This window comes from Lissotriton vulgaris, unplaced genomic scaffold (assembly GCF_964263255.1).
Source record: "Lissotriton vulgaris unplaced genomic scaffold, aLisVul1.2 SCAFFOLD_1199, whole genome shotgun sequence".
Classification (NCBI taxonomy): Eukaryota; Metazoa; Chordata; class Amphibia; order Caudata; family Salamandridae; genus Lissotriton; species Lissotriton vulgaris.
Window position 1 is genome coordinate 82,450 of NW_028251169.1, and position 26,216 is coordinate 108,665.

Below are 26,216 nucleotides of genomic sequence, written 5' to 3' on the forward strand. Positions count from 1 at the left end.
TGTCAACATAATGCACAGCAGCCACAATGCTCTTCAACATAGCCAAGAGTTCTGGCTAAACACATAAGGTCCCAAAGGAGAGACCTATTGGCTATACCACACACACAACCACACACTCAACAACACACACAACCACACACACACAACTACACACACACTACCACACACACACACACAACAACACACAACCACAAACACACACAACCACACACACACTACCACACACATAACCACATACACACACACAACCACACACAACCACACACACAACCACAAGCACACACAGAAGCACACACAACCACACATGCACCACACATAACCACACACAAACCACACACCCACAACCACACCCACAACCACAACCACACACCCACAACCACACACACAACCACACACATACATAACCACACGCAGGCACACCCAACCACACGCACAACCACACAATCACAACCACGCAACCACAACCACACAAGCAACCACATACACACACAAGCACACACACACAACCACACTGTCAGTGCACACTTACACCAGACACAGACACCATCAGTCGTCAGTGCACACTTCACCGGGCACAAACACCACCAGCCGTCAGTGCACTCTTCCACCAGGCACACACCACCAGATGTTAGTGCACGCTTTCACCAGGCACACACACACCATTAGCCGTCAGTGCATGCTTTCACCAGGCACACACACCACCAGCCATTAGTGCATGCTTTCACCAGGCACACACACACCACCAGCCGCCAGTGCATGCTTTCACCAGGCACACACCACCAGCCATCCGTGCATGCTTTCACCACGCACACACACCACCAGCCGTCAATGCACCCTTACCCCATGCGCACACACCACCAGCCCGCAGCGCACACTTCCACCAGGCACACACACCACCAGCCATCAGTGCACAATTTCTACAGGCACACACACCACCAGCCATCAGTGCACACATCAATTCTTGATGCATCCACAATTAACTATTGTAGCAATCGCAGTATGGTGCTCTTTACTTTTAAACATATTCATCTAAAGGGCAGCATGCCACCATTGCTACAAAAACAAATACACATTTTTTTGGCCTACAATTTATAGACTTTTGTTGCAATTGGTGTTGCAATATTTAGCAATGCCAATAGCTCAAACCTAATTGATGCGAGACCTATTGCATTACAAATGCTTGTTTTATAATTCCTGTGTCTGTGTGGACACCTTCCTCCTGTAGCTGCACAACAGTAACACGCACAGTATGGACCGGACTCCAGCGCCCTTCACACCGGATAACTTACAAGGAGACAAACAGACGGTAAAGCAGTGTGTAAAAGAAAGTCTTTTATAAAGTGTTAATAAATAAAAATGTTCTTTCATTTGCTTCTGTAAGTTGCTGTTAATGGAAGCTTCGGAGACCTCCAACATACTCCTTTAACGTCACAGCCTGTCTAGCCTGGTGTTGTTTTAACGTGGCTCAGATGGATGGATGGGGCTTGTTGGATTAGATGAGAGGTGCAGGGAGAGGGGTTCCCCCAAAGTTGAAGTCCTGGTATGTGAGTGTGAAGAACTCCCAGAAAAGTGTCGGTTGAGTGACAGAGAGCATATTGTAAGTCCCTGTTTTCCAGAGCTATGCCAACACCTGTTGGAGAGTGAGCTCTCTGACACCAGGGAGCTCACATTGGAGGCAGACCTTTTGGTGGATTCTATAGGGTCTGGAGAGGCATGGGGGTGTGACCCTGTCGGGAGTGGCTCAGAGTGGTGGAGTGGTGCAGAGTAGCCCAGCTAGGTCCCTTTGTAGTGAGAGGGGTGTAGGGGCTCACGTCCTGTCTCAGTGGAGAAGAAGTGAATGTGTGGCTGCTTGTTCCAAGGTGCCCGAAACCCTGTCTCAGGGTATGGATGGTTCTTTCAGGGAACACCAGGTAGGGAGCCTAGGCTGTCCTGATGGGCCACCCGTTGAGGGGGAGCCCCTAGTGTCTGGTGAACTGGGAATGTCTGTAAGCAGACCTCCATCAGTTCTAGTGTCTGGCAGTGCCGCGCCTAAGTGGAGGGTGCAGAAGTCCAAACTGAAGGGTGAGAGGGGGAAGGAGTCCCCAGTGGAAGAACCAGTGGGTCAGGGGCCAGCCAGAAGGGCTGAATCACCAGTGAATGACCATGGTGACACCACTTCTATCATGGGAGATATTGCAGGGGTTGGTCCCTGGGTTGGGAAGCTAGAATCAGGTATTGTCTGACCTGGAGGAAGGGGCAACTGTAATCAGTGTCCTGACCAATGCACCTTATAGGTGTACCACTCCAGGTGGGAGGGTACTGCACTCTGGAAGGGGGTACTAAGGGAGGGAGTCCTCGCCTCCGACCCCGGTTCAACTGGAGAGTTTAAACCCTAGATTGTAGGGCCAGGTTCAGGGTGTCCCCCCTGACCTGGAAGCCAAGTTGCAGGATAGAACCCCTGAACTGGTAGGCAAATTGTGCAGGATGCCTGCTACAGGTACCCTGACAATTCTGGAAGGGAGTACCGCTCATGGAGGAAGGATACAGGGCCCAAAAGAGGAGGATCGGGTGTGGGAGAACCCACCCCCATCTCTTGTCCAGCTGCAGGGTACAGGCCTGGGGCTGGTGGGTCAGTGTCAGGACGTCATACCTGACCTGACAGGATGGAGAGTGGACAAAGGGTTCCAAGCACCTGGGCCTACTGCCCCCTGTCCTCTGACGCCACAGAGGTTTGAGATCCCTGAGAGGCATAAAGCCTGGCTCTCATGCCTGAATACTGTCAGTGGCCACTGTGGCTTGCTGTCTGTCTGTAAGGGCACACCTGTGTGCAAGTTAAGGTTAGATGCTGCACAGGTGGTGTCCACAGGTGAGGAGAGGGGTTCCACATGGGTTAGCTTGATGGACCCTGAGAGTATGTACAGAGGAATTGAAATGGGTTCCAATTGGCGTAGAACTGGAATATGTCCCTGCTGTTGTGGGCAAGGTCCATGTTCTACCGCCCAAAGCAGGGAAGCCCATCAAGGTAGCAATTGGTCTACCCTGCGTTTTGTTTTAGGGGGTTGTGTTGGACTTGGCCCTTTTTGCAAGGTCATCCCTGACTTTTTGCCTTCCTCCCATATGTTTTCTGACCTGTTGTTGGCTGTTTTATGACTCTGGGCACTTTACCATTGCTGATCAGTGCTAAAGTGCATATGCTTTCCCTATTGTAAATTGGTGAATGGATTAGTGATTCCATGATTGGCCGGTTTGGTTTACTTGTCATACCCTAGTACAGTGCACTGAGTGTGCCCAGGGCTTGTAACCCAAAGGCTGCTGGTGGGCTTGCAGCACTGGTTGTGCCATCCACAGAAGCAGCCTGTAAAAGTGTGTCTCAGGTCTGCCATTGCAGAGCCTTTGTGCAGTCTGGTACTGCCATGTTGACTGGGCACGTGCACCGACTTACCAGGCCCTAAACCTTCCCTTTTCTTCATGTCAGACACCCCTATGGTAGGCCCAAGGTCAGGGTACATTGTAAGTATAAGGTAGGACAAGCCCTGATGTGTGTGGCATGTCCTAATAGTGAATTCCAGCTATTTTTGTTTTTCACTAATGCAACGCTACCTATTCCCCATAGGCCAGAATGGGCAGTTTGAATACATCTTATAATCCTAACTGACTCGGGGAAATAGGTGGAAATTTGAGTTTAGTATGTCTGAACTCAGAATGATAAAATGCATCTTTTAGTGAAGTTGGTTTTAACATTCTGTGTTTGAAAATACCACTTTTAGAAAGTAGGTATTTTCTTGTCTACCAATCCAAGCCTGCCTCTGCTAGGTTGTGTATTCCTTGTCTGCAGTTTGAGTGACAGGGGCTGGGGGGATTTCAGGAGACAGGGTGAGTCAGCCCAGTGCTGACTAGAGAGATCTGCATCTAGATGAGAGGGAGGAGTTCCAGCTGGGACCTGAATAGGGCTGTGCCTTCCCTCTACAATGCTGTCTCCACCTCCTGTGGTATGTCTGATGTCGCTGCCCTGCACTGTGAAAGGAAAGAAGGAGTCATGTAAACAGAGTGCTCCAGGATTGACCAGAACTGGTTTGGACTAGGCAAAGGCCTCTCTGCCTTCAGAGAACAAAGAAAAACTGCGTATAAAAGAGGGGACCCAGACCCCAGAGAATTAGATCACTTTGGACAACAACAAGAAACCTTTGCTGAGGAGTGGAACCAGAGAGACTGACGAGAGACTATCCCTAAGCTGAAGTGCTGCTTGGGAGATTGGCCTGCAGTTGTTAACCTGACTGCCAAAGAAAGGAGGGAGGAACTTTGATTACTTTCGTCAATTTGTAAGGATTTCCAAGGGCTTGAGGAAAGAGCGTGCCTCCTGCTGAAGTCTCAGGGAGAACAGACTTCACCCACCAGCTTCCCAAGAGTTCTTTTAAAGTGCCTGCAGTTGTGCTGGACATTTTGAGGACTTGCGCATCGCAAGGAGCTGGAACCATGATGCAGAACTGCGGCTGCAGCGTCACAACACGAGAGCGCATCGCCGGAGAAGTGGATCGACATTACAGCAGACGCCGCCGGATCACCGGGAAGCATGTCGCAGGGCCGGTCGTGGCCCCCAATAACCGCTTAGTCATTGCTGGCTCCCCGAAATGCCTCACATTGCCAGAGAAGAGGATTGACGTCGCAGCAGATGCTGCCGCATCACCGGGAAGCGGGTTGCAGGGCCTGTCCCGGCTCGCATCGTTGTCGAAACATCACGTTTTACCGGAGAAGAGGATCGACGTTGCAGCAGACTCCGCCGCATCACCGGGAAGCATGTTGCAGGGCCTGTCCCGGCTCGCATTATTGTCAACACACCGTGCATCACCGGAGAAGAGGATCGACGTCGCAGAAGACACCGCCGTTTTACCGGGAAGCGTGTCACAGGCCCTGTCGCGAGCCGCATCAAGAAGACGACAACATCTTTATTTCTTTGCACCAAAACTTCATCTCATCAAGGCGTTGCTCGCCGCATCATTACGGAAGTGTAGTAAGAAACCGATGCATTACCGTCCCCTACGCAGCAGCAGGGAACCGACGCATCACCTTCTCTGCAACACTTTTGTTGTATTGTGTTACGCATTTTAAGGTACATTGACTCAAAGTGTCGCATTTTAAAATCTAAAGAGAACTAAGCCAATTCTTCCATTTTAAGTACAGTATTGTGGATTTTTGTTGTTTGTGATCCTGTGTTAAATCTATATAAAATATACTTATTTTTAATATACAACTTGTGTGGTGTCCATCTATAGTGTTGTCACTTGGTTACTGTATGTGTTCACAAATGCTTTACACACCACCTTTGAGATAAGCCTGTCTGCTCATGCCAAGCTACCAAGGGGGTGAGCAGGGGTTATTTTAGGAGTGTACCCCCATACCCTGACTAGACGCAAGGGTCCCTATTTGTCACAGGTACCCACCTATGCCAACTGGAGACCCTGAAATCTAACTGGGCTTCAATCAATCAATCAATCATAACATTTGTAAATCACACTACTTATCCGTGAGGGTCTCAAGGCGCTGGGGGTTGGGGGATGCTGCTATGCTCGAAAAGCCAGGTCTTGAGGAGTCTTCTGAAGGACAGCAGGTCTTGGGTCTACCATAGGTGGGTGGGGAGGGAGTTCCAAGTCTTGGCGGCGAGGTGGGAGAACGATCTGCCACCAGAGGTGGCTCTTCGTTGCGGTGGACAGTGGCCAGGGTGAGGTCAGCAGAGCGGAGCTGGTGAGTGGGAGTGTAGAAGCTGAGTCAGCTGTTGAGGTACGCTGGGCCGGTGTTGTGGAGTGCCTTGTGTGCGTGGGTGAGGAGCTTGAGGGTTATCCTCTGGTTGATGGGGAGCCAGTGCAGGTCTATCAGTTGGGTGTGATGTGACTGCAATGAGGGATGTCAAGGATCAGGCGGGCAGAGGCGTTCTGGATGCGTTGAAGCCGTTTCAGGAGTTTAGCCGAGGATGCTGGGTAGAGGGCATTTCCGTAGTCCAACCTGCTGCTGATTAGGGCCTGGGTGACCGTTCTTCTTGTTTCGGTGGGGCTCCACCTGTAGATCTTGCGGAGCATGCGTAGGGTATTGAAGCAGGAGGAGGAGACAGCGTTGACCTGCTTGGTCATAGAGAGGGTGGAGTCGAGGATGACCCCTAGGTTGCATACGTGGTCAGTGGGTGTTGGAGCTGTTCCCAGTGTGGACGGCCACCAGGAGTCATTCCAGGCCAAAGTGGTGGATCCGAGGATGAGGAACTCCATCTTGAGGACTCCTGGCCAACATGCTGCAATGACGGCAGGACACCAGCACAATAACAAGCAATGGCAAGCAAAATCAGGCTCACTTTTTAAAATAAATACTGATATATTAGCTTTTCTAATGCTTTTTTGTCCCTTGTTATTCTGCTTCAGTACAAAGAAACAATGCTTGTTTCCAGGTGCTGAACCCCATTAGCAAAGAAGTAAAAAAATAGATAACCTTGCAAATGTGTACATGGATATTTTACATGATGCTATGGTGACACAGCGTGATGACGTATACAAGTGCAAGCTTCACCATGCATGTTTATGTATTCAGCATGATGCGGCTGACATTGTAGACTTTCTCTATCCAGCATTCCAATATGGAATATTTCGATCTTAGAGTGATTGATACTAGGGGGGCGGAGGAGGCATAGTGCCTCTATGCAAAGTTCCACAGAGTTGGAAAACAACTCCGTATACCTTTGCTCCACTACTTGCCGTCCCAAAGTAATTATAAAGTAATAAAAAAGGCACTTACCTGCCATGGCTGCCGCCTCCTCGCCATGGCCGCTCTCCTTCCTTGTCCTCATTGTATTTCTTCTTAGATAACCCCTAAGTTGTATGCGGTCACCATGGGACTCTAGTCCCAACTTTTTTCTAGCTCTCTGGACTTCTAGGGACTCTTTGTCCAGGGCAAATTACTGATGTCTCAGCCTAAGCTTAGCTTTCACAAGCTCAAGAATGTGGTACTCTCTGTCAAGAGTGGTCCCTCTTGCTAGATACAGAGGTCCCTACAGACTGTCCTGAGTGATTAGACTCTGCAGAGGGCAATCTAGATCTCCTTGCTAAACTCTGCACTCTTCCAGGAGCGGTGAAGAGGGGGCCTTCTTGGCCTTCTCCATCACCTCTCTGAAGATCTGAGTTATCCAGGTGGGACCCATCTTGGTCCTCCTGGCCAGGTTTGAGACTAGATCATAAAAGGTGTCACCTCCTGACCTGTCTCCATTCTCTGTCCCACCCACTCTGATTTGTTCATCTGACCCAGGGGTCTGCCTAAGGTCATCAAGCAGTAAGGACTCTATGAGGTGGTGGGAGTTTGTAGTTCTCTCTCTCTTCACCTTCCTATAGGCACACAGGGCTTTTAATGCTTGGAATGAAAGCTCACTGTATCTAGAGGACAGAGAGCCACCAGCATCTCCTTTAGTAGCGATACTAAGTGTGGTAAGGCGTTGCATCTACTGCACCTAGTAGGATCTAAACTCTTTGAGGTTGGAGAAAGGGTGTGTTAACCCTTGACTTTCCCAACCCTACGTGCAGTAGAACTTACTTATTCTAAGCTAGTATTATATGTATCTAGTACTTAGTGGTTTTCAGATAATCATTACAAATATTTATCTGTTAAAACAATGCAGACTTGAATCTCAACCACTGCACGCCAGTGTGAGAAGTGAATCTGGTATATGCTGTCCACTAATTAAAGTAGGCACCTTGCACCAGTCTGAACAACCCTTAAGGTGATTTAAGAGGTCATAGATAACCTTAGAAAGCTATCCCAGTGGTAGCTGTGGAGAGCAGCCGTCAGGCTTAGTCTTGAAGGAATGTTAAGCAGCTTGTTTTACCAGAATGCAACCTTATAGTATTGGTTAAATGAAACGAGAACCACACAGTAGTTATAAAAATATGTATTTATTATTATAACACACTCTAAATACCTCGCAGCAACTGCTACATGCATATAAACACAAAGCACAAAATACTGTAGCACAGAACCAATCCTAAGTAGCACTAATACACAGTGGGCTCCGGGGGAGACCAAACCATATACTAAAATAGTGGTATAAGAACCACAACTCGAGTCGAGACAGTGTCTAGAGGTTGTAGAATCACTGGGACCCCAAGGAACAACCCAAGGTGAGTAAGTAGGGACCCCATGGAGGACAAGTGCAGTGTGGAAACACGACCCCAGGCGCCACAAAATTCTATGGGAGAGTCGCAGTTGCAGTTTTGAAGTTTAAGGACTCTTCCCCGTGGATTACGAGGAAGCCCTTTGGATCATAGGATGTTGAAGAGCCACCCCACCCATGGATACTGTACTATCAGAGTTACCTATCCAGGGAATCTGGGTGTTTTGGGCTGAAGTGGTGTCGGAAACTGCTGTCAATCTCAATGGAGGACTTCAGGGAAGAGCCACTGCTGGAAAGAAGAAAAGTGTCCGCTGGAATCCAAAGGTGGATCCTTGATGAAGAGGACCTGCAAGCAGAGGGTACAGAGCCTGGGTCACTCAGGGGTGCCCAGGGGCTCGGTAGATGAATGCCCGCCGACGTCGTGTGCTTCAGGTGCGAAAAGGGGGTTCTTGACTCTGCAGCCACCGGGACCAGGAGATGTCGAGGATGACCAGGAGTCAGATACAAGGTATCCCACAAAGGATTTTGAGTACTGAGGTGTCGGTGTCTGACTGAAGCACCAACAATCCTTGGCAGCAGAAACACATTAAGATAGTCAAGCATAGTTGCGGTTCGGAACAGTAAGATCCAGGAGACTTACCAAATACTGGGGAGTCAGGGAAAGCATGGAGCAACCAGAAGAGCCCAAGAAAAGCAGTATTGACCCTCAAGAGGACCCACAGCCCGGAGGCACAGGAGTCACAAGGGGACCTCAAGCAGAATTACATAGCAACAGCCCACAGAGCACCCAGTGTAAGAAGGCCAAAGTTATTTTGTGAAAATGGTGTCAGAAGTTGCAGCTACTCAGAGCCTAGTGCACTTGTTTCGGGAATGCCAACAAGCGTATGCACTTGCAAAAGTACTTGGTACACAAGGGTTCCGATCTTGCAGCTCCCACAAGTGATTCTGACCTCAAAATTGGTGAGAGGGCACCCCCAACCTCAAGGGACTTGGAAGCCTACCTCCTGTGTTGCAGGAGTCTTCAGAGTACATAGGAACTCAGGATCATCAGACCAGTCAGTTGCGTTACGGTCCCTGCAGTTGTGGGGGAGTGACTCCTTCTCTCCAAGGTAGATGACTTCAGTTGTCCTTGATGCTCCACAGGTACTGCACAGAGCATGTAGGTTGCACAGGCACACACAAGGCTTTGAACGGAGTGGGAGATGAAGTCTGGCCCAAACGAAGTCCAGCGAAGTCCAGAGTGTCCAGATGGTCAAAGTTCAGTGGTTTCTGGTTCAGAATCTTGTCCACGTTGAATCTAGGGCCCTACAGCCAGTTAAGCCCTTTTGTACCCACGGGAGAGGGTTGGATAGATTCAGGGGACCCTCCCAGGGGAGGATCAGAACAGTGGGGAGGTTTCTCCCATGTCCTTTGTCCAGTTTTTCGCCATAATAGGAGCCAATGGCTCCCAGGACTGGTTTGAACTGGACTGGGGCACCAATTGTGCCCTTCATGCATACTTTTGGTCATTGCAGTCACGATTCACTCCCTGTGCTCTCGTACCCACCACCAGGGGGCTACATACTGGGACTTTCCAGTCTTCTAATAAGCTTCCAGACCCTCCCCTGCATGCATATCCTGACTTTCAGCCATTTAGACACTTATTGGGAACTGACATCCATTCCCAATCCATGCTGGGTTTTGTGAAAGCCAGCCTGCCTATACATGAAGCCAGCCTACTCATGCCTGAAACTCCATTACCCAGAATTCCCTGCTCACTGAGGTGTCCCTGCGCCTGACCTTTGAGGTGTCCATGCGCGGGGCCACTGAGGTGTCCCTGCACGTGGCCACTGAGGTGCCCCTGCACATGGCCACTGAGGTGTCCCTGCACGTGGCCACTGAGGTGTCCCTGCACGTGACCACTGAGGTGTCCCTGCACGTGGCCTCTGAGGTGTCCCTGCACGTGGCCTCTGAGGTGTCCATGCGTGGGGCCACTGAGGTGTCCCTGCACGTGGCCACTGAGGTGCCCCTGCACGTGGCCACTGAGGTGTCCCTGCACGTAGCCACTGAGGTGTCCCTGCACGTGACCACTGAGGTGTCCCTGCACGTGACCACTGAGGTGTCCCTGCACGGGGCCACAGAGGTGTCCCTGCATGTGGCTATGGAGGTGTCCCTGCACGTGGCACGGAGGTGTCCCTGCACGTGGCACGGAGGTGTCCCTGCACGTGGCCATGGAGGTGTCCCTGCACGTGGCCACGGAGGTGTCCCTGCACGTGGCCACTGAGGTGTCCATGCACGTGGCCACTGAGGTGTCCCTGCACGTGGCCACTGAGGTGTCCCTGCACGTGGCCACTGAGGTGTCCCTGCATGTGGCCACTGAGGTGTCCCTGCACGTGGCCTCTGAGGTGTCCCTGCGCGGGGCAACTGAGGTGTCCCTGCACGTGACCACTGAGGTGTCCCTGCACGTGACCACTGAGGTGTCCCTCTACGGGGCTACGGAGGTGTCCCTGCATGAGGCTACGGAGGTGTCCCAGCACGTGGCCACGGAGGTGTCCCTGCACGTGGCCACGGAGGTGTCCCTGCATGTGCCCACTGAGGTGTCCCTGCATGTGGACACTGAGGTGTCCCTGCATGTGGCCACTGAGGTATCCGTGCACGTGGCCACTGAGGTGTCTCTGTGCGTGACCACTGAGGTGTCCCTGCACGTGACCACTGAGGTGTCCCTGCACGGGGCCACAGAGGTGTCCCTGCATGTGGCTACGGAGGCGTCCCTGCACATGGTCACGGAGGTGTCCCTGCACGTGGCCACGGAGGTGTCCCTGCACGTGGCCACGGAGGTGTCCCTGCATGTGCCCACTGAGGTGTCCCTGCATGTGGACACTGAGGTGTCCCTGCATGTGGCCACTGAGGTGTCCCTGCACGGGGCCAAAGAGGTGTCCCTGCATGTGGACACTGAGGTGTCCCTGCATGTGGCCACTGAGGTATCCGTGCACGTGGCCACTGAGGTGTCTCTGCGCGTGGCCATTGAGCTGTCTCTGCGCGTGGCCATTGAGCTGTCTCTGTGCGTGGCCATTGAGGTGTCCCTGCGCGTGGCTATTGAGGTGTCCCTGGGCGTGGCCATTGAGGTGTCCCTGCGCGGGGCCATTGAGGTGTCCCTGCGCGGGGCATTGAGGTGTCCCTGCAAGGGGCGATTGAGGTGTCCGTGCACGGGGCCATTGAGGTGTCCCTGCACGGGGCCATTGAGGTGTCCCTGCAAGTGGCCAATGACCTGTCCCTGCACGTGGCCATTGAGGTGTCCCTGCACGGGGCCATTGAGGTGTCCCTGCACGGGGCCATTGAGGTGTCCCTGCACGGGGCCATTGAGGTGTCCCTGCACGTGGCCATTGAGGTGTCCCTGCACGTGGCCATTGAGGTGTCCCTGCACGTGACCAATGAGGTGTCCCTGCACGGGGCCATTGACGTGTCCTTGCACAGGGCCATTGAGGTGTCCCTGCACGTGGCCAATGACCTGTCCCTGCACATGGCCATTGAGGTGTCCCTGCACGTGGCCATTGAGGTGTCCCTGCACGCATGGGCGTAGGAAGTGTGGGGGATACGGGGGACATATCCCCCCCAGATTTTGTAGTGGGGGGGACGCGGGGGACGAGGGTGGGGGGGACGAGGTGATGAAAGAATTTCTCCTCTCTCTTCTGTCTGTGGCAGGGCCATTGGTATGTCAAAGCGCGAGTGCTTTGACGTGCTAATGGCCCTGCACTTGACCTGTGCCCTTCCCTTTTGTTGTGCGTCAAAAACTCCAAGAAGGTTTTCACACCTCATCACTCGCCCCCACAGCTGATTGCAGTCTGAATTTCCAGGACGAATCAAGAGAGGTAGTTAAGTTTGTAGATTGCTCACTACTGACAGCCACAGCCCACTGGCGTGATCCAGCACTGCGGGCTCCAGGTCACCAAAAGATTCATGCTGTGTGTGTAATAACAAGGCCCTCCTATCCCTTATCCAAGGCAGTGTTTCATGTGCTGTGATGAGTACAGTTGAGTTCTGCTCATATTACCCGAGATGGAGTCCGGTGCGAGCATGTTTGTGGTAGTGTACGCAGCAAAATGTAAAACAAGTTTATTGCTATTAGAAAAATGAAAGATTCCTGTGCTTATAAAAGGAGTTCACGTACGAGTTAATTTTTGTGCGAATCAATCTGCTGAGGTGGATCTACAAGCAGTACTGTATGTGAATGTGCACCTCTTTTGGAAGCACTAACATGTACGTTTCAGTTTATTTCTAAAAACTTAAACAACGCTTCTCCAGTAATAACATGGATTGTGGAGTCTCTTTAAATTGTTTTTCAAGCCAAATGTACCAGATATGCAAACTATGTGTAGTTCCTTTTAATATGCCCACATATTGTCTGCACTGAAAAAACACAGGGCCTCATTTATGAAAAGTGACGCATCGCTGCGTGAAAACAGCGATGCGTCACTTTTCACTGTGCACTCCTTGCGACACCAATGATGCGTCATATTTAATGTATGACGCATCATGTCGCAAGGAGGTACAGATACGTCAGTATTTCTGACGTATCTGTAAGCGCAAAAGTGACGCATTGCTGGAGTGTGTCACAAAAGTGACGCAACTCCAGCAATGTTCCCTTTCACATGGGGCAAGCCCCATGTGAAAGGGCCTGCGTCAGTCTTACGCCTGCTGTGAGGCAGGCGCAAGATTTTGACGCAACGGCGTCCTAAAAGTGACGCAGTAAAATCTCATAGATTTCACTGCGTCACTTCAACGACCCTTCCTTGCGTCAATACGCCCCCCCTTGCATACATTATACCTGGCGCAGGTATAATGTGGCGCAGGGGTTTACAAAGTGACGCATCTACCTAGATGCGTCACTTTGTAAATACGGTGCAACAAGGCACATTGTTTAAGCTGCTGGTGCATCACAAAAAGTGACGCACCGGTGGCGTAAAAGTGACGCACGGCCTCATAAATGAGGCCCATAATTTTCTTCCACATGGTGTCAAGATTACAGTTTGGGCCTGTAATATTTTCTCCCAGTCAGTATCGTATTTTAGTATTTTGCATGCAAATCTATTTTTAACGGTGGGACTCCTGAACCTTTAAACGTTCACTTTAGCTACAAATATATTTAGTATTGAGGTGCTTTCCCAGAGTCTGTGTCACCCCCAGCCCCTTTGAATTGGTCCACTGCAACACCGTGGAGTATTCACAACATATGAGTGTGGAAGAAACGTTAAAAAATGTATTGTAATGAGTTAGTGGACCATAACTGAAGCTGTTTACTTTATAAAATATTGTTTTGCCCATAAAGCTTAAATTGCTTTCAGATTAGTCAATTGAGTTGGTGTTAATAGTCTGTGCAGCTGGACTGCAAGGAGGAGTCTCCTGTTTGCGCCCTTCCATTTCTGGTGCTTTGAAAATGTCCAACAAAGCATTCTGAAACCTTGGCAGCTATGCTGACTGCATCCTGCCCCTCCTCAGCTGGGACCCTACTTTATTTGACTGTTTCACACTGCACAATTCAGCCACTCAAAAGCCTAATGTTTTGTTTAAATATTTGAGCAGTTAAACCTCGCCCTGGAACATGAGAACAATTAGCACCAGACATAGTCTAAGCACACATCTTGCATTATATTGTGTTAGATGTGTTGGTTTGTCCTAATATTTACATAAATAACAATTTAAATACCACTATTTTGTCTTATTTCAAATTTTATACCACTATCCAGTCCAGGGTTTCGGAGTTCCTTAAATCACACATCCACGTTATACAAAGACAATAAATCATATGTACGTAAATCAATTTACAGGATGTGTTACATAAGATAGTGAGGGTTACAAGGTGTAGGAGTCGCATGTTGACTCCTTCACGCCAAGGCAGTATACTTTGGATGTCCCTGATCCCCACAGGCCTTCTGGAGAACCTGGATGATGCACAGACACAGATGACTCAGAAGACTTGAAGAGCAGTGAGGCCAGGAGCAGTAGGAGTCTTCCTTGATGCAGTCTTGGGTCCAGTCGAAGTCCGCCGAAGTCCAAGTGTCAAAATGGTCAAAGAGTGTCTTGGTTTCAGAGGTTGAGAGTCTTGTTCCACGAAGAATCTGAGGACCTACCCACAGGGGAGCCCTTAATTACCCTAAGGAAAGGGTTGGAACGACTCGGGGGTCCCTCCCAGGGGAGGGGTTGGACAAAGGGAAGGATACTCCCCTGGTCTTTGTCCAGTTTCGCGCCAAAGTGGAAGCCTGGGGTTCCTGAACTGGCAAATGTGCCCTTCAAAGCAGTCTGAAGCCACCGGCAAGCCACACCTCCCTGTGACAGGAAACGTGTTTTTCTACCTTCTCGTGTCGAGCTCAGTAGCAGTAGGGCAGAATCGAGTCTGTGGTTGGCGGCAGCACTAGGTTGCTGGCAGACCCTGAAAGGCTGTTACTTGGAGTACAGGGGGTCCCCTGAAGAGCCCCCCAGTACTTGGGATCATCCTTGTAGCGCTAGAATTGGTGTTGAGGTATGATTCCAACATGTTTGCTACAAAACATGACCAGGTCCAGTGCAGCCATTATATAGTTAGACATCACGTAATAACTGATGTCCACTATATACCTTAAAATGGCTGACCGCTCTTACAAAGCCTGGAGAATCAAATCCGGGGTTTGTAGGGGTGTCCGGCTCATGCAGGGGCACCCTCACATTTGTAACCAAGCACCCTTTCTATCATAGGGGTGACTTATAGATTTTGAGTGCAGTGACCTCACACATAAGGAAACATATCTGTTGTGAGAGGTGCAAGCAGCATCTCATACAGGCTGCAATGGCAGGTCTGTACTCAAGTTTAAGTAGACTTCCACAGTTGGCAAAATACATGCTGCAGCCCATGGGAGCCTCTGGTGTACCTATGCCCTGAGTACCTTAGTACCATATACTAGTGACTTATAAGGGTACACCAGTAGCCAATTGTGGCTGTACCAAAGTACTTACCAGAGCCAATTTATGGGAGAGAGCACAGTTGCTGGGGTCCAGACTAGCAGGATCCAAGCAGTCTACAGACAAAACACACTGACACCAGATACAAAGTGGGGGTAACCATGAAAGCAGATTCTGCTTTCCTACACCCCCCAAACGTAAGGACATGAGGCTAACCTTGCCCATTTGAGTCTTCATTTTCTAAGTGGAAATATCTGGAAAGTCCATCTTTGTTGGCATGGTTACTCCCAGGTCTACGTTCTACTGAAAAGTCCATCCCCTGTAGAGAAATGGACCACCTCAAAAGTTGAGGTTTTCACCCTTCATCTGTTTAAGCCATAAGAGGGGCTTATGGTCTATCTGAACAATGAAGTGAGTGACAAACAGGAATGGCCTCAACTTCAAGGTCCAGGCCACAGGAAAGGCCTCCCTCTTATCTGACCAATGCTTCTCCCTGAGCATCAACTTTCTGCTTATAAAAGCTACTGGTTGATCCTGACCTTCTGAATGAAGCTGTGACAATACTGCACATATCCCTATCTCAGAAGCATCTGTTTGTACAATGAATTCTTTGGAGTAATTAGGACTTTGCATAATTGGAGCTAAATGTCCACTGAATTTCTTAGGCATTCTTTTGGGGGTGGGGGCACTACTACCACTAGTGCTATTGCTAGGGGCACTAGGAGTTTTAGGATTAATAGTAGCAGTATTGGTGTGGCCTTTTTCCTTACACAAATAGCACCAAGGTTTCTTGTTAGAGGAGGAAGATGAATTGGACCTACCCCCAGAGGAAGATTTTTTGAGGACCTTCAGAAGACTCTTTTTTTCTTTAGATTTCTTCCCACTTTTCTCTTGAACCTTAGAAGAATCTTGCTTCTTCTGGTCACTACTACCATGAGACTTTTGTTTCACCCTGGTGCGGACCCACTCATCTGCCTTCTTTCCAAATCTTGGGAGATGTCAGATCTGAGTCCACCATGTACTGGTGCAGTTGCTGATTTTGACAATTATTAAGGATGTGCTTGCTCACAAGTAAATTGTACAGTCCCTCACAATCATGCACATTACTTCTATGAAGCCAGCCTTCCAGGGCCTTAATAGCACTATATACAAAATATACCCAGTCTTAAGTGTTTGCCTTTTGTGTGTCCCTAAACTTAACCCTGTATTGCTCGGTGGTTAACCCAAACCCACCTATGATGGCACTATTCAAGACTTTGTAATTGTCTGCATCTTCTTCCTTCACAGTTAAGAGTTTATCTCTATCTTTGTTAGCAAAGGAGAGCCACAGAATAGCTGCCCACTGGCCCTGAGGAACCTTCTGAACTACACAGGCCCTCTCTAAAGCAGAAATCCACTTATGAATGTCATCACCTGCTGGTAAGGAGGGACTATCCTGCTCAAGTTCCTAGTGTCTAAGGAGTGTTCCCTAACTCTAGGTTCACTAGTGCTGCCACCATGGGATGATTCTAATACCAAATTCTTCTAAGCCCTCTGGACTTCTAGGGTTTCCTTATCTAGGGCCAAATGTTCTTTCTTGATTCTGAGCTTTGCTCGCTCAACAGTGAACAGGTGGGATTCCATTTCTAAAGAATACTCTCTCTTCCTAGAGATGGAGGTCTCTATTGCAATGGCGGAGGAGGGACCTCCCCTGAGCACTTTGTTCCCCCCAGGAGGAACAAAGGGGGTCCTACCTCAAGGGCATCCCTCTGTGTCACTAGAGATATTCCCTGGGGACTAGAGTTCTCCAGTAAGGGGTCTTCAGACTCCTCTTCGACATGCTCAGAAGCAGAGTCATTGGTGTTGGACACCCCGGCTCATCTTCTGAAGCATCACCACCCATATCCAAGTTATCCTGCCCATCTGACCTTTTTTCTTTGTAGCAATAACTATTCTCCAAAGATTACTTCACTGTTAATATGCAAGTCTCCAAATGTCACTTGTAAATAAACATAGTCTTGAGCATGGTCTCCACGCTTTCAATTAAATGCTCAATATTTTAGCTCGAATAATCCTAGCACAAGGCATATTTGCTTGTTTTGAGCATTTTATAGTTTTTGTGAGCCTCCCATATAACAAAGTTTTTGTACTTTAGTGCATTCCATGCACTACTCATTTGTGCACTGCTAAACAAGGGGTTTCCAAAAGGGATCCGACTGACTTCAGTACTCAGACACACAGAATCCTATACCATGTTATTAAACCTGTCAGTCTTGTGTGGTCTTCCCCCAAACATTTTGCCTGCTTACCTCCTCTTTATACTGATTCTTTTCGTTGGCCTTAGGACTCTGAGCACTTTACCGCAGCTGACCATTGCTAAAATGTGTGTACTTCTCCCCCAAACATGGTAACATTGGTGTATACACAACTAGCATATTTAATTTACTTACAAGTATCTTATTACAGTGGTATACCAAATACCCAGGGCCTGTAAATTAAATGCTACATGTGGGTCTGCATCACTGACTGTGCTACCCACACAGGTAGCCCTTTAACCATGTCTCATGCCTGCCAATGCAGAGCAGCCTGTGTGTGCAATTTTACTGCCATGTCGACTTGGTATTCAAAACCCCTTGCCAAGCCTTAAACTTCTCTTTTTTTACACATAAGTCACCCTTAAGGTAGGCCCTAGGTAGCCCATAGGCCAGGGTGCTATGTTACTAAAAGGTAGGGCATGTACATTTAAGTTTTGCATGTCCTTGTAGTGAAAAACACCTACATTTGTTTTTCACTTCTGTGAAGCCTACTCCTCTCATAGATGAACATTGGGAATTCATCTGTACACTCTTTTGAGCTGTAATTCCTATTTAGAAAAGAGAAGCTGTGTCATGTTTTGCTTCTTTGGAATGGCAATGATAAATCCTCTTTACTGGTAAGATTGGATTTCATATTACTATTTGACATATACCACTTTTACAAAGTGGACATTTCTCTGCTCTTACAGCTCTGCGTGCTTCTACTCTCTCTCAGATACACTCCAATATTACTCCAGTTGCATTTTGAGGTTTAGGAATATTGCAAAGAGAATTCAGTTTATTCTTCCTTTTTCTTCCCACCTTTGTTTGCTTGTTGCATGAAGATGTATGTTTCAAAAATATGTTCTTTCACATTTGGTCTAATTACTTTGTGAATATAAATAACAATTAAAACATAGTTGCAAACTGTGACTACATGCCTGCCTTTATCAATGTTTCACTACAAAACTATGGGGCATATTAGCAAGGAACCTCGTAAAAATGATCGCCGTTTTAGCGGAAGAAAACTGCTGCTAAAACGGCGATAATGGGCTTGCTAATATGCGTTATAGAATTCCAATAAGAGCCCAGGTTAGATGTGCAGGACATCTAACCTGGGCTTCTATTGGAATTCTATAACGCATATTAGCAAGCCCATTATCGTCGTTTTAGCGGCAGTTTCCTGTCGCTAAAACTGCGATAATTTTAACGAGGTTCCTTGCTAATATGCCCCTATGTGATTGTATTTGTTTAACGTAGTGTACGGTTCTCAGACAATGGTCGATTTGTATCGGGTCACTGGAAACTCCAAAAGGTTGTCCTTGTCCCCCCCAGAAATTGAGTGTCTCCTACGCCCCTGCCTGCACGTGGCCAATGAGGTGTCCCTGCACGTGGCCATTGAGGTGTCCCTGCACGTGGCCAATGAGGTGTCCCTGCACGGGGCCATTGAGGTGTCCCTGCACTTGGCCATTGAGGTGTCCCTGCACAGGTCCATTGAGGTGTCCCTGCACGGGGCCATTGAGGTGTTCCTGCATGGGGCCATTGCTGTGTCCCTGCACAGGGCCATTGAGGCGGGGATCAGAGTCAGTGTAGAGCACGCCCTATTCTTCTCATTGTGCTGTTCCATTGACCTTACTCTAGTCTGTGGGCGGAGTCTAATTATGCCACTAGGCCATTGGCTGTAGCATGGCAGGGGGTGCCGGTAGGTCATGTGTCGCTAGAGCCGTGTCTGAGTCAGGTCATTTCAGAGTGTTGAGAGAATCTGCAGGTTTGGATACCCATTTTCCCAGCCCTTGTAATCTAAGGCTGGCTCAGTCAGAGGCTTAACAATGTTTTCAATGCATTTTTTACATTCAGTGTGTGTCTTAATCCCATCAGATCCTCTCCCTCGAGAACGAGAGACCTTTCTTACCAACAAGGACAGCTGCAGGAATCTTGCACACCGCTGATCGAGCTGGTCCAGCTCGCTATTGACCTTGTCACTCTTAAGGCTGATTTCTTATTCTTAGCAGGGGAGAGTCAGAGAGGGACAAGGGAGTGATGGGACTCACTCAAGTCTCAGTTTTCTATATGGAACCCACGAGTTGTTATCAGGTCAGACTGGCTTATCCTTAATAATCAGAGCTTGATTTCCACAGTCCTCGCGTATTGTTGAGGAAGAGTCTGAGCACCAAAGTCTCAGCAGCTGTACAATGGTTAACCCCCACCCTCGCTTCCACGGGGTTTATGTCCTCATTTACAGCTCCCCTAGCATAGAAAGATAATTAGCAATGGAGGTTGTCCTAATGGATTTCTTACCCACAGATGGTGTGAATGGCTTGCTTTAGCCCAGTCTTTTGCCTTTTCTGGAGTTGGGCTTTCGAATGATGGAATATTGAGACCAAGAGGAATGGCCCAGCTGACCTGACAGGTGCAGACGAGCCCGCTCTTGGCCCAGTCTAAGCCCAGCATGTCCCGCGTGCATCCCATGCAGCAGGAGTCAGCAACGCGCTATAAGCACGGTCTTCACTCAAGTGCGTCCCACATGCATACTGTGCAGCAGGAGTCAGCGACACACTATGAAGCATTCGCGTGCATCCTGTGCAGCAGGAGTCTGCGACGCACTATGAAGCATTCCCGGGCATCCTGTGCAGCAGGAGTCTGTGACGCGCTATGAAGCACTGTGGTGGTGAAATCCCGTCTCCAGCACCAGGTGCAAACGAGCCAGCTCTTGGTCCGGTCTTCGCCCAAGCATGTCTGACCTGTATCCCGTGCAGCATGAGTCAGAGACGCGCCATGAAGCACTGTGGTGGTGAAATCCCATCTCCACCACCAGGTGCAAACGAGCCAGCTCTTGGTCCGGTCTTCGCCCAAGCATGTCTGACCTGTATCCCGTGCAGCATGAGTCAGAGACGTGCCATGAAGCACTGTGGTGGTGAAATCCCATCTCCACCACCAGGTGCAAACGAGCCAGCTCTTGGTCCGGTCTTCGCCCAAGCGTATTTGCGTGCATCCTGTGCAGCGGGTGTCAGCGACATGCTATGAAGCACTGTGGTGGTGAAATCCCGTCTCTTACCACCAGGTGCCAACGAGCCCGCCCCTGGCCTGGACTTTGCCCAAGCGTGTCCACTGTGCATCCCATGCAGCAAGAGTCAACCACGCGCTATAAGCATGGTCTTCGTCCATGCGTGTCCCACGTGCAACCCGTGCAGCAGGAGTCAGCAACACGCTATGAAGCACTGTGGTGGTGAAATCCTGTCTCCACCACCAGGTGCAAACGAGCCTGCTCTTGGCCCAGTCTTCGTCCATGCGTGTCCCACGTGCAACCCATGCAGCAGGAGTCAGCGACATGCTATGAAGCCCTGTGGTGGTGAAATCCCATCTCCACCACTAGATGCAGACGACCCCGCTCTTGGCCCGGTCTTCGCCTAAGCGCGTCCCGCATGCATCCCATGCAGCAAGAGTCAGTGAAGCGCTATGAAGCACTGTGGTGGTGAAATCCCGTCTCCACCACCAGGTGAGATGAGCCCTACATTACGTAATGGGCAGTATTAAAATTGCACTTGCACTGTTAATCAAATTATCAATTTTCACACTTCACTTTCTGACCCACAATTTTCATTGACTTTTGATAACATGATATGTTGCACAGAAGAAATTGTATGTTTTATGAATGCAAACACTAGAGATACAATGGACTGCTTCTGCACAGTCCTAACACTGACATAGCAATGGATGATTAGCTCATAACCTTCCAATTTTTCAAAACACTCCAGCTTCAGCAAGGAAGCTAGAAATAATGTACATTTCATATGCAGTGACAGATACTAAGGCTGCAGTTGAATGTCGATGATTTGCTGAAAAGCAAAGACAAAACACAGACATTCATTGCTTGTACACACGAAATAAACTAGCAATTTCAGTAATGTGACCAAATGCGGCCTAGTTATGCTAACTCAGCCAAAGCTATGCTAAGCATTCTTTTTTTCATGAGCATTTGTTTCTCACAATCAAAGACTAGATTTGCAGGTCTGAGTCACAAACACCTCTTCTGTGGTGGGCTGGTCATTGTTTTTGTGTCTGTGTCAGATCGTTGCTTCTCTGATGGTCAACCAGGCAGCCAAGAAGCATGGTGAGTGATGGGGTCAGCCATCTGCCAGCCCATGGTCCATGAGAAGGGTGTACAGCTGGTGTCATGTGTGGGGTGCCCCTGCCCGCCCCTCCCTCCCCCCCCACCCAGGAAAGATTTGATGGCCAGTGCAGCATTCTCACCTTTGACTCTGGCAAAGGCAGCAATATTGTGTGGTCTGCGCATAAAATGCTTTTCATTCGCATTTTGGATTAGTGCCGTCAGTGTGGGGTTGTGAGGGGTTTCATCCTCATTGATGCTAAATGGGCTACAAATTATTTCCCTAACATGGTGAGCCATGACTAGCCCTCACCCACTTCATTAACCCATCGATGGCCAGCATGGTCTCCACTTTCAGTATCACCTACTGGTCTTCCGGAAATCTAGTTGGGGTCAGGGCCAAAGTTGCATCAACGAGGGGTGTTTACTCCTGGGCCCTTCATACTCTTGGCCCCCTTGGAGCCCCTGCCCTAAAGAATAGCAAGGCAGAGCAGCCAAAAGCTTATTTGGGGACCCACATTTAAGAAAGGAACCAATAGGGGAAAAGAAACTGCGCCCGACCCTATTTGTGCACACTTTTTACATCCATTGTAAACACAGATATATATTTTAATGTATAATTTGTTTTCAGCTGAAATGGGTAAGTGTAAATGCATTTGTACTTCAGAGTGTTTCTTTGCCTGCCCTGGCTGCAGTCACATTGAACCTTATGTTTTTTAAACTTTTCTTTTCTCCATTCGGTTATTTTAAATTGAAATGATGTCAGAGAGGAACAAAACAGCAGAGAATGCCTACAAAAGTGTGTTTATTGTTTTTAACCTCAGATGTCTACTTTTGTAAAAACACACCGCAGAGGCTCCTCCCCCGCTCTCCCAGAATCGCTAACCCTGTTCAGACCCTGAGGGTGGCAGTGTGACTTGAAGCTATAGAGTGGAGTCTGACAAGACAAGACAGACACCGTTGACATATACTAAACTGTGCCTTCCACAAGTAGCCTCCCATATGGTCTAGCGGTTAGGATTCCTGGTTTTCACCCAGGCGGCCCGGGTTCGACTCCCGGTATGGGAAGTACACATTTTTCATTACAGGGACAAATTGCACTTTCCCTTATTTCCTAAAAACCTAAATGCCCCTAAATATTATTAAATCTCACTTCCTTTTCTTCCGCTGCTATCAGTCTAAGCCCTATGAGGTTTGCACCGACCCCTCCCTCCTGTCGCCCCAGCCTTTACTGCACAGCTGCTGTGGTATTGTTCACCTGGAGGAATAAACCACAGAATAATACTACGAAGGGTTAATCGTTCTTTGTCTTTTATTGAACAATACAAAGTACACATTATTATATAAATAATAACCAAAGCACCCGTTTCCTCTGCTCTCACCGTGTGAAATGCTCGTTTCTTTCCTGCTCCGCCCGTGCTGTGGTCGAGGCGCTTCAGTTTCAGACATTATTAACCTGCTGTGTTGTGTTTCAGTGACTCGTGTGTGTTTTGTGGCATTAATAACCAGCTGTGCTGTGCTTTGTTTGGCATCAACCTCGTGCTGTGCTGGTTTCTAGCAGATTAAGAGTTAGGACGTTTCTGTTTCTCTCCTCTGTGGGTTCAGCTCTTCTCTCCGCCGTTTCTCCGCATTACACAAACACTGAAAGCAACTCAAAGCGCTGTCCGAAAAGGACAGTTCGAAGCTGCAAAGGTGTCATTTTCAATGTTTCCGCTTAAACCAAAGTTTTGCGTGTCCTATTTTAAGAATTTAATTTTGAAATAGACCTCTTTAGTTGCCAGTTTACCGCACACGGCGACTAATAGAAAGGCTGCCAGTGGCCATCACTAGATCCCGTGTCCTTGGATGACCTGACCGGGATAGGAGCGCCACACAGGCGGTTCCATGGTGTAATGGTTAGCACTCTTAGTTTTCTAGGTTTTGAGCACGGAAGCCATTTGTTTCTGACAAAAGCTAACCTCTTCCTGTTTTCCTTCTCCTGGTCCCTGGGCACATCTATACATTATCCTATAGGCGGTGCTGGGCAACACAGGTGTTTTATCATTCCTGTGCCTGTGTGGACACCTTTCTCCTGTGGCTGCACAACCGTAACACACACAGTGTGGACCGGACTCCAGCGCCCTTCACACCGGATACCTTACAAGGAGACACACAGACGGGACAGCAGGGTGTAAATGAAAAGCTTTAATAAAGTGTGAACGGATACAAATCAAAAATGTTATTTGTTTTATTTCTGTACTCTGTTGGTAATTACCCAACATATGAATGGTGATAACAAAACTTCACCAGGACTGTTTGTCCCAAAAAAAGTGAAATTTAATCTGTTCCTCACGTAAAGCCCTCCAATGGCAGTGGGCCGAGTTTATGCTAACTGGAAAAAAAGAAAAAAAAAGTGTAAGATGCGGCTAGAGCAGTACAGTATTTGGGTGCATAAATTTGCTTCCAGTTTTGAAACACTGAGTGCCTCATTTACAAGCCCCTTGCACCGCAGAGCATCCATTTTTTTTTCAGCGCCACACCACTCCATATCTAACAAGCATTTACAATGCAATAGGTCTCAGATTAATTACGTCTGAGCTATTGGCATTGCTAAATATTGCAACACCAACTGCAACAAAAGTCTATAAATTGTAGGCCCCAGTTTTTTTTTTGTAGCAATGGTGGCATGCTGCGCTTTAGATGAATATGTTTAAAAGTAAAGTGCGCCATGCTGCGATTGCTACAATAGTTAATTGTGGATGCGTTAACAACTGATGTGTGCACTGATGGCTGGTGGTGTGTGTGCCTGGTGTAAGCGTGCACCGACGGCTGGTGGTGTGTGTCTTATGAAAGCGTGCACTGACGTCTGGTGGCGTCCTGGTGAAAGCGTGCACTGACGGCTGGTGGTGTGTGTCTGATGAAAGCGTGCACTGACAGCTGGTGGTGTGTGTGTTCTTGGTGAAGGCGTGCACTGACGTCTGGTGGTGTGTGCCTGGTGGAAGCGTGCACTAAAGAGGCTTAAAACCCATTTATTCGCTAGTTAATCCCGCAGCCACCGTTGTAACACAGGATGAGCTGCCTCCTTCCTTTCTCACTACAGCACGGGGACACGCCGAGATGGCGTAACCATGCGCTTTATAAAAGTCATTATTATTATTATTATAAAGGCTGGTGGTGTTTGGGCTCGGTGAAAGCGTGCACCGACAGTTGGTTGTGTGTGCCTGGTGGAAGCGTGCACTAAAGGCTGGTGGTGTGTGCCTGGTGGAAGCGTGCACTAAAGGCTGGTGGTGTTTGGGCTCGGTGAAAGCGTGCACCGACAGTTGGTGGTGTGTGCCTGGTGGAAGCGTGCACTAAAGGCTGGTGGTGTGTGCCTGGTGGAAGCGTGCACTAAAGGCTGGTGGTGTTTGGGCTCGGTGAAAGCGTGCACTGACGGCTGGTGGTGTTTGGGCCTGGTGAAAGCATGCACTGACGGCTGGTGGTGTTTGTGCCCTGTGAAAGCGTGCACTGACGACTGATGGTGTCTGTGCCTGGTGAAAGTGTGCACTGAAGTTGTGGTTGTGTGTGTGGTTGTGTGTGTGGTTGTGTGTGTGATTGTGTGCATCTGTAACAGTGGCATAGCTAGACCTTTTGTCGCCAGTGGCAGTCCCTTCATTTGCCTCCCGCTTTGGCTGCAGGTGAGAGTGAAGGGGGGGGTGGGCATGGGTAAAAGTATCTCTACCCCCAAAACTTGTGCTGCCCGGGGCAGACTCCCTCCAAGCTACGCCACTGATCTTTAAAAGTAGCAGAGGTTGGTATGAAAAACATGGTTTGAACTGCAACCTTCAGGACAATTATCAGAGTGTTAGAAGGTCACTGCCACCAGAGAGAGAGAGAGCGTGTGCACACACACTCTTTCTTTTATGCCCATTCCATTTACACCGTCATCCTTTAGTCCTACTCGTATTCTATTGTTAGTGGGGAGGTTGGGTAACACTAGCTGTACAATCACTGATCACCAACACTGGTGGCTTCGAAAGCTGGCAAAAAATCCAAATTGAAACTATTTGGCTGGCTACAAGGGGGGCGATTCCAGGGAAGCTGATAAACTCATTTGTGGACAAAAACCTCATGGTTTCAACCAAACCAGAAATACAAATGTTCTGGTATTTCTGTGCATCTCACCACTTCCAAAAAAAGGTGGGAACTATGCCAGGAAATAAGTCTGAAATTGGAGAAAAACATGAGATGTGCTAACGTTTTCCCCATGTTACGCCCCATTCCGGATAGGAAAAGTGGGAATCATCCAGTAAGGCATGGGAATACCACCAAGAACCTGGAATACCGTATGTGGTTTTACCAGGCCTTACTTACCACAGCTCCTTATAACAGGCTCTCGAGATGACATTTAGAATCTAGTAGTGCATGTGTGCTGCAGGGAGGACACAAGTCATTATTCTTACACCCATGAGCTCCATCATAGCCTTCAGTGACCTAAAACAGATTTTTTTATGTGTTACTCCCAAATTTGTGTTTTTAGGCAGCCAGCCGCATCTACTGATAAATTATAGAATGTTACATGTCTTCACCACAAACATCATTATTGGCCTGTGACGTAACATGAAGAATGCTGTAATCAGACCTCACACGTTTGCTGATTGAAAACCATATAGCACAGAACTTGCAGTATCCCAGATATTCCACAATGGAACTAACTCCTGGGAGAAAATGTGTAACCTTGAGTTCATTTCTCTAAAACGTTTCCAGATTCCCCAACTGTGAAGGATTTGCTGTGCATTTTATCTGCAGATGCCAAACAGTGAATTTAAAGCCTATTATTCTGAATGTA

The 26,216-nt window shown here is 48.7% G+C and overlaps 1 non-coding gene across 1 annotated transcript; it reads left to right on the forward strand.

Moving 5' to 3' along the window:
• The first annotated feature begins 22,408 nt into the window (after positions 1-22,408).
• TRNAE-UUC (transfer RNA glutamic acid (anticodon UUC)) lies at positions 22,409-22,480 on the forward strand. The gene has a single exon. It is a non-coding gene; the product is annotated as a tRNA-Glu (tRNA).
• Positions 22,481-26,216: the final 3,736 nt, after the last annotated feature.